This window comes from Microtus oregoni, unplaced genomic scaffold (genome assembly GCF_018167655.1).
Source record: "Microtus oregoni isolate MIOR12 unplaced genomic scaffold, Mior012 000030F_ref0000283, whole genome shotgun sequence".
NCBI lineage: Eukaryota > Metazoa > Chordata > Mammalia > Rodentia > Cricetidae > Microtus > Microtus oregoni.
The window spans coordinates 29,251,013-29,267,033 of record NW_024543089.1 but is presented as its reverse complement, the minus strand read 5'-3'; positions in this window follow the sequence as shown (position 1 = coordinate 29,267,033).

Below are 16,021 nucleotides of genomic sequence, written 5' to 3'. Positions count from 1 at the left end.
TTCATGGCTTTTATTTCTATCCCATTTTGCATGTCCAATTCATTCTGCATCTGGTTGGCCGGTTCTCTGATGCTGGCTTTCCCATTCCAGCATTTTTAGTTTGGTTATCCTGCCTGGCTACGAGCTAATCAACTTTTATTAAATTTAAGAACAATACATATTTATAGTGTACAAAAAATTGTTCCACAACATTTACCCCTTTTCTTCTAATTAAAATGAAAGGTTTTAAATTTAACATAGTAAAATTATATTAAAAAAAACAGTTATCAACTAAGACTAACAGTCTCAATATCCAATACATTTGTGCTTGGCAAAATCAGAGTAAATATTTGATAATCTTTCCTATTTTTGTGAGTTCAAAGTCATAAACCTAATATGCTTTATTACTTAACTAAGAAAAACTGTAAGTTTAACTATTTATTCTATAACTGAATTAAAGACCCCAGAAAGATGAAATGTTACCTAATGAAAAGGAACACCAGAGTGCTTGGATGGTCGCCCACAGTTCCTCTGCAATGTGGAGGCATTCAACTCTGTCTTACAGGCCTAGCATATCTGACAGACTTTCTTGTTTAGCGGAAAATTCTGAAGGATTGTCTTATCTTGTTTTGGCAAAGTTCATCAGTCACCTTTCTTGCATACTACTGATCCATGTTGGGTAATATATTGGCAGCAATTGAGGCAAGAGCATATTTTTGTTCAAATGGATAGTTTTGTTGTAAAGAAAGCAAATCCCATACAGAGGTTCTTCAATACTCATCATCTTCCTTTGAAGTAAATTAAAGCTACCAGGATAAGATGTGTCTCCCTGTCATAAAAAGTCTTAGGTTATTAAGGATATTAAATGTCATATTTTATAAGTATTTCAAGTGTTTTAAGACCATTTATCTATCTAAATATATCTGTGCATGGTTTTGAATATATACTTAACATGACTATCAGTTTTACTGTTATAGATGACTATTATGATTTATTTTAGATTATACCTTAAATTTTTTATTTTATTTTATAAGAAAACAAAATCCTGGTGCCACTGCTAGTGACCCTGCAGTCTTCCCAAGCCACACAACTGTCACCTACCTCTCAGGGTGTCTAGTTTGGTCCTATGCTGATTCCTTCCCTGTGCAGCTGTATTGTACTTGGTGAGATCCCATTAGCTCAGGTAAACTGATTCATTGGGTGTCCTCATTATGGCCTTTACCTCTTTGCTGATATCCTCACTCCTCCCACTCTTCATCTGAACTTTCAGAGCTCAGCCCAGTTCTCCACTGCAGATGTCTGCCTCCTTTTCCATTAGTTGTTGTGTGAAGGTTCTATGGTGATATTTAAGATATTCATCAGTCCGATTACAGAGCAAGGCCAGTTTGGGCACCATCTCCTCTATTGCTTAGGGTATTAGCTGGGGTGGTCCCTGTAAATTCCTGGGAATTTTTCTAGGGCCAGGTTTCTTGTTAACCCCGTAATGGCTCACTCAATCAAGATATCTCTTTTCTTGCTCTTTTCTCTGTCGTTCCTCCATATCGACTATCCCATTCCCTCAACTTCTCCACCCCATCCCCCTTCTACTCCACTTTCCCCCTACAACCCTCCCTTTTAACCCCATGCACGTATTCCCAATTTTGTCAAGTTATCTTGTCTATTTTGACCTTCCAGGTGAATCTCTGTATGTTTTTCTTGAGGTTCACCTTTCTTAGCTTCTATAGGATCATGAACTATAGGCTCAATATCTTTTGTTTATAGCTAGCACCCACTTATGAGTAAGTATATACCATATTCATCTTTTGGGATCTGGGTTACCTTACTCAGCATAGTGCTTTTTAGTTCCATCTATTTGCATACACAATTCAAGTTGTCATTGATTTTTACCACTGAGTAGTATGCTAATGTGTAAATGTGCCACATTTTTTTTAACAATCCTTCAGTTCAGGGGCATCTACATTGTTTCCAGGTCCTGGCTATTGCTAAATAATACTTCTATGAACATAGCTGAATAAATGTCTTTGTAGTATAATTGACCATCTTTTGGGTATATGGCCAAGTCTGGTATTGCTGGATCCTGAGATAAGTCGATTCTGAATTTTATGAGGAACTGTCATACTAATTGTACAAGATTGTACAATAAAAGTGATTGTATGAGTTTGCATTTCTTCCAGCAATGGATGAGTGTTCCCCTTACTCTGCATCCTCTCCAGTATTTGGATCTTAGCCATTCTGACATGTGTAAGATGGAATCTCAAAGGTTTTTTTTTATTTCCATTTCTCTGATATCTAAGGATATTGAACATTTTCTTAAGTGCCTTTTGGCCAATTGAGATTCTTCTGTAGAGAATTCTCTATTTAGTTCTGTACTCCATCTTATAATTGAGTTATTTAGAATTTTTATGTCTAATTTTTTAGTTCTTTATATATTTTAGAGATCAGTTTTTTGTCTGATATGGGGTTGGTTAAGATATATTCCTATTGAGCAAGCTGCCTTTATGTCTTATTGATTGTGTCCTTTTCTTTACAGAAGCTTCTCAGTTTAAGGGGGTCCCATTTATTTATTGTTGCTCTCAGTGTCTGTGAACTGGTGTTATATTTAGGAAGTGGTCTCCTGTGCCCATGCATTAAAGGCTACTTCCTACTTTCTCTCCTATCAGGTTGAGTATGGTCAGATTTAAATTGAGGTCTTAATCCATTTGGATTTAAATTTTGTGCATGGGCATAGATATGGCTCTATGTGCATTCTTCTATATCTTGGCATACATTTATGCCAGCATGATTTGTTGAAGATGCTTTCTTTGTTACCTTATATAACTTTTGCTTCTTTGTCAAAAATCAGGTGTTCATAGGTATATGGATTAATATCTAGGTCTTTTATTTAATTCCATTTGTCAATCTCTCTGTTTTTATGTCAATACCAAGCTGTTTTTATTACTGTAACTCTGTAATACTGCTTGATATCAGGGCTAGTGATGCCTCCAGAAGTTCCTTTATTGTACAGAATTGTTTTGGTTATTCTGGGTTTTTTGTCTTTCCATATGAAGTTGAGCATTGTTCTTTCAAGTTCTGTGAAGAATTATGTTGGGATTATAATAGGAATTTTGTTGAATCTATAGATTGCTTTTGGTAGGATTTTCATTTTTATTATGTTGATTCTACCTATCTAAGTGCATGGGATCGATATTTTTCCATTCTCTGATGTCTTCTTCAATTTGTTTCTTCTAAGACTTAAAGTTATTGTCAAATGGGTCTTTCACTACTTTGGTTAGTGTTACCACAAGATATTTTATGTTACTTAGACTATTGTAAAAGGTGATGTTGCTCTGATTTCTTTCTCAGCTTCTTTATTATTTGTATATAGGAGATCTCCTGAAATTTTTAGTTGATCTTGCATCCTGCCACATTACTGAAGGTATTTATCAGCTGTAGGAGTTCCCTAATAGAGTTTTGGGGGCCACTTATGTATATTATTATATCATCTGCAAATAAGAAATTTGACTTCTTCCTTTCCATATTGAATCACCTTCTTCTCCTTTTCTTGTCTTATTGCTATAGCCAGAACTTTTAGAACAATGTAGAATAGATATTGAAAGAGAGGACAGCCTTGTCTTCTTCCTGATTTTAGTGAAATCGCTTTGAGTTTCCCTGTATTTAATTTAATGTTGGCTGTTGGTTTGTGCTATATTGCTTCTACTATGTTTAGATATGTTCCTTGTGTCCCTGATCTCTCCAAGACCTTTATAATGAAGGAATTTTCGATTTTCTTGAATGCTTTTTTAGCATCTTATGATATGATTGTATGTTTTTTTTTCTTTCAGTTTATTTACATGATGGATTATAATTATATTTCATATGCTGAGCCAGCCCTGCATCTCTGGGATGAAGACAACTTGATCATAGTGGATGATTTTTCTTTATGTGTTCTTGGATTCAGTTTGCCAGGAATTTATTGTGTAATTTTGCATCTATGATCATGAGTGAGATTGGTCTGTAATTCTCTTTCTTGGTTCAGTCTTTGTGTGGTTTCGGTATTAGGGTATCTGTAGCCTCATAAAAAAAGAGTTTGACCATGTTCCTTTTATTTCTATTATGTGGAACACTTTGAGGAGCATAGGTATTCACTCTTCTTGGAAGTTCTGATAAAATTCTCCACTAAAACCAACCAGCCCTGGGCTTTGTTAGGTTGGGAGGCTTTTGATGACAGCTTCTATTTTATTGTAGTTTATAGGTTTGTTTAAATTGTTCACCTGGTCTTAATTTAACTTTGGTATATGCTATCTATCTAGAAAATTGCCCATTTCATTATGTTTTCCAATTTTCTGGAGTGCAGGTTTTTGTAGTATGGCCTAATGATTTTCTGGATTTCCTTAGTGTCTGTTGCTGTGTCCCCCTTTTCATTTCTGATTTTGTTAATTTGTATGTTTTCTCTCTTCCTTTTGATTAGTTTGGATAAAGATTTGCCTATCTTGTTGATTTTCTTAAAGAATCGATTGTTTTTTCTCATAGATTCTTTGTATTTTTTTTGTTCTATTTCATTGATTTCAGCCCTCAGTTTGATCATTCCTGTCTTCTACTCCTTCTGGGTTCATTTGCTTCTTTTTGTTCTAGATCTTTCAGGTGGGCTGTTAGGTAACTAGTGTGAGTTTTATCCACTTTCTTTATGTAAAAACTTAGTGTTATGAACTTCCTTCTTAGCACTGCTTACATAGTGTCCCATAGGTTTGGGTATGTTGTGCTTTCATTTTCATTGAATTTTAGAAAGTATTTAATTTCTTGTTTTTATTTCTTCTTTGACCCAGGGGTTGCTCAATATTTCACTGTTCATTTTCCATAAGCTTGTAGGCATTCTGAGAGTAGTGTTCTCATTAAATTCTAACTTTAACTCATGGTGATCCAATAAGATACAGGGGGTTGGTCCAATTTTTTGTGTCTCTAGAGGTTTGCTTTGTTACTGAGTATGTGGTCAGTTTTAGAGAATGTCCTATAAGGTTCTGAGAAGAAGGTATTTTTTGTGTTTTTGTGGAATGTTCTATTGATGTCTGTCATGTTCATTTGAAACATGACCTCTGTTTTCTTAATTCTCTGTTAAGTCTCTGTCTAATTGACCAGTCTATTGGCAAGAGTGGAGTGTAGAAGTCTCCTACTTTTGGTGTGTAGGGTATGATGTATTATTTAACCTTTGGTAATATTTCTTTTACATATGTGGGCACACTTGTATTAGGGGCATAGATATTCAGGATTGAGACTGCATCTTGATTGATTGTTTTTGTTTTGAGTATAAAGTGTACTTCTCCATTTCTTCTGATTGATTTTATTTAGAAATATATTGTGCTAGACATTAGGATAGCTACACCCACTTGTTTCTTAGGTCCATTTGATGGGAAAATATTTTCTCAATCATTACTCAGAGGTAATGTTTGTCTGTGAGGTTGGGGTGTCTTTCTTGTATATAGCAAAAGGATGGATCCTGTTTTATATCCATTTTCTTAGCCTTGGTGTGGAGGTCCTTCTGTCTGTGTGTTGCTTTTATTGGTTAATTAATAAAGAAACTGATTTGGACCTCTAGCAGTGTTTTTAGCAGAACTTAGGTAAGCAAGGAAGATGGAACTGAATTCTGGAAGGAAGAAGGCAAAGTCAGAGAGATGCAATGAAGCCACTGACAGAGTCAGACATGCTGAAACTTTGCCGGTAAGTCACAACCTCATGGTATTATACAGATTACTAGAAATGGGATAAATTAAGATGGAAGAGTTATCCAATAAGAAACTAGAGCTAATGGGCCAAGCAGTAACTTAAATGATATGTTTTCTGTGTGATTATTTCAGGTCTAAGCTAACCAGGCAGGTGGGAAGAACAAGCAGTCTCCCTCCAACATAGCCTGAGTCTTTTTAATAAGTGAATTGAGTTTATTGTTATTAAGAGATATTATTGACCAGTGATTGTTAATTTCTGGTGCAGGACAATTGTCTATATTCTGTCAATTAGGTTTTAAATAAACTCTGATTGGCCAGTAGCCAGGCAGGAAGTATAGGTGGGACAACCAGACAGGAAGTAGAAGTGGGTCAGTGAGAACAGGAGAATTCTGGGAAGGATGAAGCCCATTCCTCTTTAGTCCTGTCTCAACCACAGAAGAAGGAAGATGTGATTGCCCCACTAAAAAAGGTACAGAGACCAAGCCATGTGGCTAACATAGATAAGAATAATGGGGACCAGGCGGCACTGTTTATGTACTGAGGAGTTCCATCTGGACGGGTGAGTGTGTGCTATCCAAGGGCAGATTGTCCCGGAAGAGAGCACAAACCCCCCTCCCCCAGCTCCTTCTGCAGGGCCATCTTTCTTACACATGACCCTCCCCCCACAAGCCTGCGTTTTCTGCTAGGTCCTTTGCTCAGGAACAGTTCTCTGCTCCTACACTAAGGCTACCCACCCAGAGTGGTGAGTGCCTGCCTACTGGGCAGGCCTCAAGGACCCCTGAAATGGAGCCCAGGCACCTTCAGCTTGTGCTCCAGGGGTGCCTATGCTCTTCTGGATATTGCACCGCCTGCCTGGTTTTTCCTTTTGTCCCCGGATCATCGGGCTACCAGGTGGCTCTATTTAGGTACTGAGGAGTTTCATCTGGATGGGTGAATGTGTGCTATCCAGGGGCGGATTGTCCTGGAAGAGAGCACAAACCCCCCTTTCCCAGCTCCTTCTGCAGGGCTGTCTCTCTTACACACGACCCCCCAACACACACAAGCCTGGGTTTTCTGCTAGGTCCTTTGCTCAGGAATAGTTTTCTGCTCCTACACTAAGGCTACCCACCCAGAGAGGTGAGTGCCTGCCTACCAGGCAGGCCTCAAGGTCCCCCCGAAAGGGAGCATGCACACCTTCAGCTTTTGTGGCAGGGTGTGAAGTAATAAGGGTGACTGCGGCTGCATTCCCAGCACCCCGGCTGCCTGCTCAGCTAGCTTATGCCCCGAAATAACAACACACAAACTATATTCATTTAAACACTGCCTGGCCCATTCTCTTCTAGGCTAATTCTCACATATTAATTTAGCCCATTTATAATCATCTGTGTGTAGCACCCCAAGGTGCGCTTACCAGGGAGATTCTAGCCTAGTCCATCCTGGGTCAGAGCTTCATCCCGGGAGCGGGGGCATGGCGTCTCTCTCTGAGGCGTCTGCTCCCGAGAGAGCTGTGGAGTCTCTGACCTTACTTCCTCTTCCTCCCAGCGTTCTGTCCTGTTTTCTCCTCCCACCTATCCTCTAACCAATAAAATGGGCCAGGGCAGTGCCTTTATTAGCCAATGACCTTCCTCCATCATTTCCCCTTTTTCGGTTTAAACAAAAAAAAGGCTTTAACATAGCAAAATTACATATAACAAAACAGTTATCAAGTAAAAGTTACAATAATGTTTATCATAACTAAGGAAAACTATAACTATAACTAACTATTCTTAACTCCATCAAAGACTCCAGAAAGATATATTACCTAAGTAAACAAGAACTAAGAAACTTCAAACTCTAGAAATGACAAAGACATCTCGCTGCCTGGACAGTCACCCAAAGTTCTTTTGTACCGTTGGGGCATCCATCTTCAGCCTTCAGGCCCATGGTATCCAGCAGACATTTCCATAAAGCAGGAAAATTCAAAGTCAGTTCAGTCACTATCTGTTGTGTCCTGCAGAATGTCTTGCAGACTCTTTCAAAATGAATCAGGAACCCCGAAAGATCATCTCACCTTAGGCAAGTTCAGTAGTCCTCCCTCTGCGGGTTCTCTGTGTCCAGTTTATGCAATAGTCCAGGCAAGAGCAGTTTCTTGCCCAAATGGCTATCAAACTCCATAAGGTGCCTCTTCGATGCCCATCTTCCTCTTGAAGTAGATTGGTGCTGCCAGGAGCAGAGTGTCTCATTGTCATGAAAAGTCCTCAGTTATTAAAACATTAAATGTCCTATTCTGTAATCTTTGAAAGACATGAAGAATGTCTATCTAAAATATATCTCTATATATCTAGAAAATCTAATTAACATGACTACAAGCTTTACTATTATCGATGATTATCCATTAACAACCTATATTTCTTAATTATACAGTACATATTTAAATGAACTACACAATCACAATACCTTAATCAAAATCAGAAACACTTATACATATAACAAAATTGACCTTAAATCTCTATCAATAAAGCAAAATCTATACTAACGCAAATTATTCATATCTATATCATACCCCCCTTTAAATGTAAAAGAACGTTTATAAACCATATTTGGGAATATGGGCGCAGTTATTTCTCTCCAAACTGCTTCCTGCTGAATGGGGGCGTCGTTAATTAGGTCTTTCATGGTATAACCTGTGTGCTAGTTTCATCTCAGTTGGCAGTTGAGTGAAGCAATTTTCTGAAGGTGTTCACACCAACCCTTCAGGAGGGCGTGGTCTATCATACCATATCGGGATAAATGCAATCCACAAGGTCTGATCCTCTGTGAAAACAAAAGAAGAATCTCTTTTCCAAAGTATCATATCCTTAGATCCAAATTCTGAAATCATACCCTCATGATATCCGTTCTGGTTCCACTTGGCAGCCCATATAATGAAATGTCTCTCTGTACTTAGCTCCTTCACAGTCAAAAATTTTAAAGAAAACACAATGTACATAATCCAGACTCTCTGTGAATTTTCCATTTTTATGTGGCTTATTTTTCTTTATTTCTTTTAATCTCTTAACTATCTGTACTCTGTCTCTTTAAAGACTTTACTTTTACTTTTTTAAACCATTAACTTTATTCTCTATATTCTTTTTCTTCTCTCTCCCAAGCCTACGTACATTCATCCACAGTGTGACTCATTTAGTGGTCTGAATCTGTCCTATTGTGAATCTGCAATTTTTTACTATCCAGGGGCACTTTTGATTTGCGCCTTTAAATCACTAGGCGCTTTAGAATCTAAGCTGTGGCATTCCTAGGTTAACTTTTTGCTTTTTGAGCGTATATCTTTGACCTGGAATATCTCTGTAGACCAGGCTGTCTTTGAACTCTCAGAGATCCGCGTGTCTCTGCCTCTCAGGCAGTGGGATTAAAGGTGTACACTACTACACCTTGAACTCACAGAGATCTGTTTGTCTCTGCCTTCTAGGCACTGGGATTAAAGGCATGTGCTACCACACACAACAACTCTCTTCCTTTTTTTATGTTTTTTACTTTAAGAACTTCAACTTTTAGTCTGCATATATTTTTAACACACTTCAAACCATTTAGAAATTTTCTTTGTCTTTGAATCTCTCTTTACTGTATATCTCTCTTTTTCTGACCACACGAGTCTTTAATTTACCAAGCAATATCAGTAGGATTAAAGGCGTGGCTTTGCCAGCTGGATCCAGCCCATTCCTTAGCTTTTCAGCCTCATGGCTGAGGTACTGGCTGTAGCCAGCAAGCGAGCTTCAGCAGCCTGTGCTTACAAACTGCACAAACCGCCTGCGTAAAAGAGTCAGAGTTTGTCCTGGCAGGACAGCCCAGAAAGCCGGCATTTTTAAATGGCGCAGCTTTTTTCCTGCTACGGCTGAAAACCGAAAAGCATGCATTCAGCTTTTCGTCAACACCATTTAAGTGTTTCGTGGCAGGACCTCTTAATGAGCTGTAGGATTTTGCAGCTGAAGCTGAGTCAGGAAGCCTCTCTTAGATGAGGTGCTTTCTTGCCTCTAGCAGGAAGAATAGAACCGAGAAATTGCTGCTACCAAGAAACCAGGCACAATGATTTCATTTTGTTCTATAATTATTTCCCAAGCTGTCTCAGGCTTTATGTGGAAGCAGTTGTCCACGTGGGCGCCATATGAAGTAATAAGGGTGACTGCAGCTGCATTCCCAGCACCCCGGCTGCCTGCTCAGCTAGCTTATGCCCCGAAATAACAACACACAAACTATATTCATTTAAACACTGCCTGGCCCATTCTCTTCTAGGCTAATTCTCACATATTAATTTAGCCCATTTATAATCATCTGTGTGTAGCACCCCAAGGTGCGCTTACCAGGGAGATTCTAGCCTAGTCCATCCTGGGTCGGAGCTTCATCCCGGGAGCGGGGGCATGGCGTCTCTCTCTGAGGCGTCTGCTCCCGAGAGAGCTGTGGAGTCTCTGACCTTACTTCCTCTTCCTCCCAGCGTTCTGTCCTGTTTTCTCCTCCCACCTATCCTCTAACCAATAAAATGGGCCAGGGCAGTGCCTTTATTAGCCAATGACCTTCCTCCATCAAGGGTGTCCTGTGTTCTACTCGTCCCTGCCCTGCCCCTCAAGTTCTCCCTTTTGTCCGCGGGTCATTGGACTACCAGGCATCTATGTTTCGGTGCTGAGGAGTTCCATATGGACCGGACGGTTCCTGCTTCTACACTGAAGAGTTACACCCAGAGAGTCAGTCACAGCAAAGACTGGACCAAGACACCAGGCCTCTCCTGGCTCCATTTGAAGGAAGAGATGGGAAGGCACCAAGGCAAGAAATACTCCAACAACCTGAAAGGCAACATGACATTACCAGAATCCAGGGATCCCGAAATAAGAAGAATTGTACACTGTACTCTAGAAGAATTAGAAGAAATCGTCTCAAAAGTGAATTTTTTGAAAATAATAGAAGACCTTAAACAGGAGGTGAAAAACTGCCATAAAAATTAGAGATCAAAAACAAAAAGGTAGAGGAAATGAATAAATCACTCAAAGATACCCAAGAAAACCAAGAGAAACAAGAAAAAGCAATCAAACAGGTAAGGGAAGCGGTTCAAGACATGAAAAATGAAATGGAAGTAATGAAGAAAACACAAACCGAGGGAAGGATGGAGATGGAAAATCTGGGTAAATGAACAGGAAATACAGAGACAAGTACTACCAACAGATTACAAGAGATAGAAGAAAGAATTTCAGACACTGAAGATACCATAGAGAAAATAAACACACTGATCAAAGAAAACAGCAAAGCCAAGAAATTCTCATCAAAAAACATTCAGGAAATCTGGGACACAATAAAGAAAAAAAAACTAAGAATAATTGGGATAGAAGAAGGAGAAGAAGTACAGCTCAATGGTCCAGAAAATATATTTAATAAAATTATAGAAGAAAACTTTCCCAACCTAAAGAAGGATATTCCTTTGAAGGTTCAAGAAGCATACAGAACACCAAATAGACTGGACCAAAAAAAAAATCTCCTCGTCATATAATAATCAAAACACAAAACATACAGAATAAAGAAAGAATATTAAGAGCTGCAAAGGAAAAAGGCCAAGTTACTTATAAAGGTAAACCTATCAGACTTACAACTGATTTCTCTATGGAAACAATGAAAGCCAGAAGGTCCTGGATAGATGTTCTGCAGAAACTAAGAGACCATGGATGCAAGCCCAGACTACTATACCCAGCCAAGCTTTCGTTCACTAAAAATAGAGAAAACAAAATTTTCCAGGATAAAAACAAATTTAAACAATACGTAGCCACAAATCTAGCCTTACAAAAAGTAATAGAAGGCAAATCACAAACCAAGGAGTACAACAATAACCACAATAACTCAAGCATCTAGATACCCTTTAACAGCACAACCCGAAGAAGGGATACACACAAACTCTACTACTAAAAAACTGACCGGAGTTAACAACCACTGGTCATTAATATCACTTAAAGTCAACGGGCTCAACTCACCTATAAAAAGGCACAGGCTAAGAGATTGGATACGAAAACAGGATCCAACATTCTGATGTTTACAAGAAACACACCTTAACCACAAAGACAGGCACCTACTCAGAGTAAAGGGATGGGAAAAAGTTTATTAAGCAAATGGACCTAAGAAACAAGCAGGAGTGGCCATACTAATTTCTAACAAAGTTGACTTCAAACTGAAATCAATCAGAAGAGATGGAGAGGGACATTTTATACTCATAACAGGAACAATTCATCAGTATGAAGTCTCAATCCTGAATATCTATGCCCCTAATATAAAAGCACTCGCGTACGTAAAAGAAACATTACTAAAACTCAAGGCAGCCATCAAACTGCACACACTAATAGTAGGAGACTTCAACACTCCTCTCTCACCAATGGACAGGTCAATCAGACAGAAACATAACAGAGAAATAAGAGAATTAATGAAGGTAATGAAGCAAATGGACTTAACAGACATCTATAGAAAATTCCACCCAAATAGGAAAGAATATACCTTCTTCTCTGCAGCTCATGGAACCTTCTCGAAAATTGACCACATACTCTGAAACAAAGGAAACCTCCACAGATACAAAAAAATATCAGTGTCCACCTGTGTATTACCAGATCACCATGGATTAAAGTTAGAATTCAACAACAATCCTACCTCCAGAAAGCTGACAAACTCATGGAAACTGAACAGTCAACTACTGAACCACACCGGGGTCAAGGAAGAAATCAAGAAAGAAATTGAAGTCTTCCTTGAATTTAATGAAAATAAAGGGACAACATACTCAAACCTATGGGACACTATGAAAGCAGTGCTAAGAGGAAAGTTCATAGCACTAAGTGCCCACTTAAAGAAAACAGAGAAAGCATACATCGGAGACTTAACAGCACACCTGAAAGCTTTAGAAAAAAAAAGAAGCAGACGCGCCCAGGAGGAGTAGAAGACTGGAAATAATCAAACTGAGGGCGGAAATCAACAAAATAGAAAAACAGAAAACAGTCCAAAGAATCAATGAAACAAAAAGTTGGTTCTTGGAGAAAATCAACAAGATCGACAAACCCCTATCCAAACTAATTAAACGACAGAGAGAGAACACGCAAATATTAAGATCAGAAATGAAAAGGGGGACATGGCCACGGACACAGAGGAAATTCAGAGACTCATTAGATCTTACTACAAAAGCCTGTATGCCACAAAAATGGAAAATGTAAAGGAAATGGACACTTTTTTAGATAAATACCATATACCAGAGTTAAACCAAGACCAGGTGAACAACCTAAATAGACCTGTGAGTCGTGAAGAATTAGAAGCTGTTATCAAAAACCTCCCTACCAAAAAAAGCCCAGGACCAGATGGTTTCAATGCGGAATTCTACCAGAACTACCACGAAGACCTAATACCTATACTCCTTAATGTATTTCACGATATAGAAACAGAAAAGTCATTGCCAAATTCCTTTTATGAAGCTACAGTCACTCTGATAACAAAACCGCACAAAGACTCAACCAAGAAAGAGAATTACAGGCCAATCTCACTCATGATCATTGACGCAAAAATCCTCAACAAAATACTGGCAAACCGAATCCAAGAACACATTAGAAAAATTATCCATTATGATCAAGTAGGCTTCATCCCAGAGATGCAGGGCTGGTTCAACATATGAAAATCTATCAATGTAATCCCTCATATAATTAAACTGAAAGAAAAAAACCATATGATCATTTCATTAGATGCTGAAAAAGCATTTGACAAAATTCAACATCCCTTTATGATAAAAGTATTGGAGAGATTAGGGATACAAGGGTCATACCTAAATATAATAAAAGCTATATACAGCAAGCCGACAGCTATCATCAAATTAAATGGAGAGAAACTCAAAGCCATCCCACTAATCTCAGGAACACGACAAGGCTGTTCACTCTCAACATACCTCTTCAATATAGTGCTTGAAGTTCTAGCAATAGCAATAAGACAACATAAGGGGATCAAGGGGATTCGAATTGGAAAGGAAGAAGTCAAACTTTCGTTATTCACAGATGATATGATAGTGTACATAAGCGACCCCAAAAACTCCACCAAGGAACTTTTACAGCTGATAAACAGCTTTAGTAATGTGGCAGGATACAAGATCAACTCCAAAAAATCAGTTGCCCTCTTATACACAAAGGATATGGAAGCAGAGAGGGAAATCAGAGAAGCTTCACCTTTCACGATAGCCACAAACAGCATAAATTATCTTGGGGTAACTCTAACCAAGGAAATGAAAGATCTATTTGACAAGAACATTAAGGCATTGAAGAAAGAAATTGAAGAGGATACCAGAAAATGGAAGGACCTCCCCTGCTCTTGGATTGGAAGGATCAACATAGTAAAAATGACAATTCTACCAAAGGCAATTTATATATTCAATGCAATCCCCATCAAGGTCCCATCAAAATTCTTCACAGATCTTGAGAGGACAATAATCAACTTTATATGGAAAAACAAAAAACCCAGTATAGCCAAAACAATCCTATACAATAAAGGATCTTCTGGAGGCATTACCATCCCTGACTTCAAACTCTATTACAGAGCTACAGTAATGAAAACAGTGTGGTACTGGCATAACAACAGAGAAGTCGACCAATGGAATGATATAGAAGACCCAGATTTTAACCCACAAACCTATGAACACCTCATTTTCGACAAAGGAGCTAAAAGTATACAATGGAAGAAAGAAAGCATGTTCAACAAAAGGTGCTGCCACAACAGGGTGTCAACATGTAGAAGAATGAAAATAGCCCCATATCTATCACCATTCACAAAACTCAAGTCCAAATGGATTAAAGACCTCGATATCAGTCTGAACACACTGAACCTTATAGAAGAGAAAGTGGGAAGTACCCTACAACAGATGAGCACAGGAGATCGCTTCCTATGTATAACCACAGAAGCACAGACATTAAGGGCAACATTGAATAAATGGGACCTACTAAAACTGAGAAGCTTCTGTAAAGCAAAGGACACTGTCACTAAGACACAAAGGCAACCTACTGACTGGGAGAAGATCTTCACCAACCCCGCAACAGACAAAGGTCTAATCTCCAAAATATATAGAGAACTCAAGAAACTAGACTTTAAAATGCTAATTAACCCAATTAAAAAATGTGGCACTGAACTGAAAAGAGAATTCTCAACAGAAGAAGTTCAAATGGCTAAAAGACACTTAAGGTCATGCTCAACCTACTTAGCAATCAGGGAAATGCAAATCAAAACAACTTTGAGATATCATCTTACACCTGTCAGAATGGCTAAAATCAAAAACACCAATTATAGCCTTTGCTGGAGAGGCTGTGGAGGAAGGGGTACACTCATCCATTGCTGGTGGGAATGCAATCTTGTGCAACCACTTTGGAAATCAGTGTTTCTGTTTCTCAGGAAATTCGGGATCAACCTACCCCTGGACCCAGCAATACCACTCTTGGGAATATACCCAAGAGATGCCCAATAATATGACAAAAGCATTTGTTCAACTATGTTCATAGCAGTATTATTTGTAATATCCAGAACCTGGAAACAACCTAGATGTCCTTCAATGGAAGAATGGATGAAGAAAGTGTGGAATATATACACATTAGAGTACTATGCTGCGGTAAAAAAACAATGACTTCTCGAATTTTGCATGCAAATGGATGGAAATAGAAAACACTATCCTCAGTGAGGTAACCCAGACCCAAAAAAGATGAACATGGGGATCTACTCACTCATAATTGGTTTCTAGCCATAAATAAGGGTCACGAAGTCTACAATTGGTGAACCTAAAGAAGCTAAGTAAGAAGGTGAACCCAAGGAAAAACATATAGTTATGCTCTTGCCTATGGGAAGTAGACAAAATTGCTGGGGAGAAGAGTGAGATCTTGGGGTGGGGTGGGTTGGGGGTAAGGGGAGATGGGGAGAGAAAAGTGAGAAGGGGAGGATGGGGGGAACTTTGGGGAAACGGGATGATTGGGATAAAGGAAGGCTGGATAGGTGGGCACAGAAGCACAATTCTTAGTTAAGGGAGCCACTTTACGGCTGGCAAGAGACTTGACCCTAGAGGGGCTCCCAGGTGCCCAAGCTGAGGTCCCCAGTTAGTTCCTTGGGCAGATGAGGATAGGGAACCTGAAACGACCCTATCCTATAGCAATACTGATGAATATCTTGCATATCACCATAGAACCTTCATCTGGTGATGGATGGAGATAGAGACAGAGACCCACACTGGAGCACTGGGCTGAGCTCCCAAGGTTCCAATGAGGAGCAGCATTTCAGAGCCCAAACCTCCCTCAATCATCTTAGGGGATTCATACAATACAGTCCACCTTATCACAGACACCCACTGACACCCAGCAAATTCT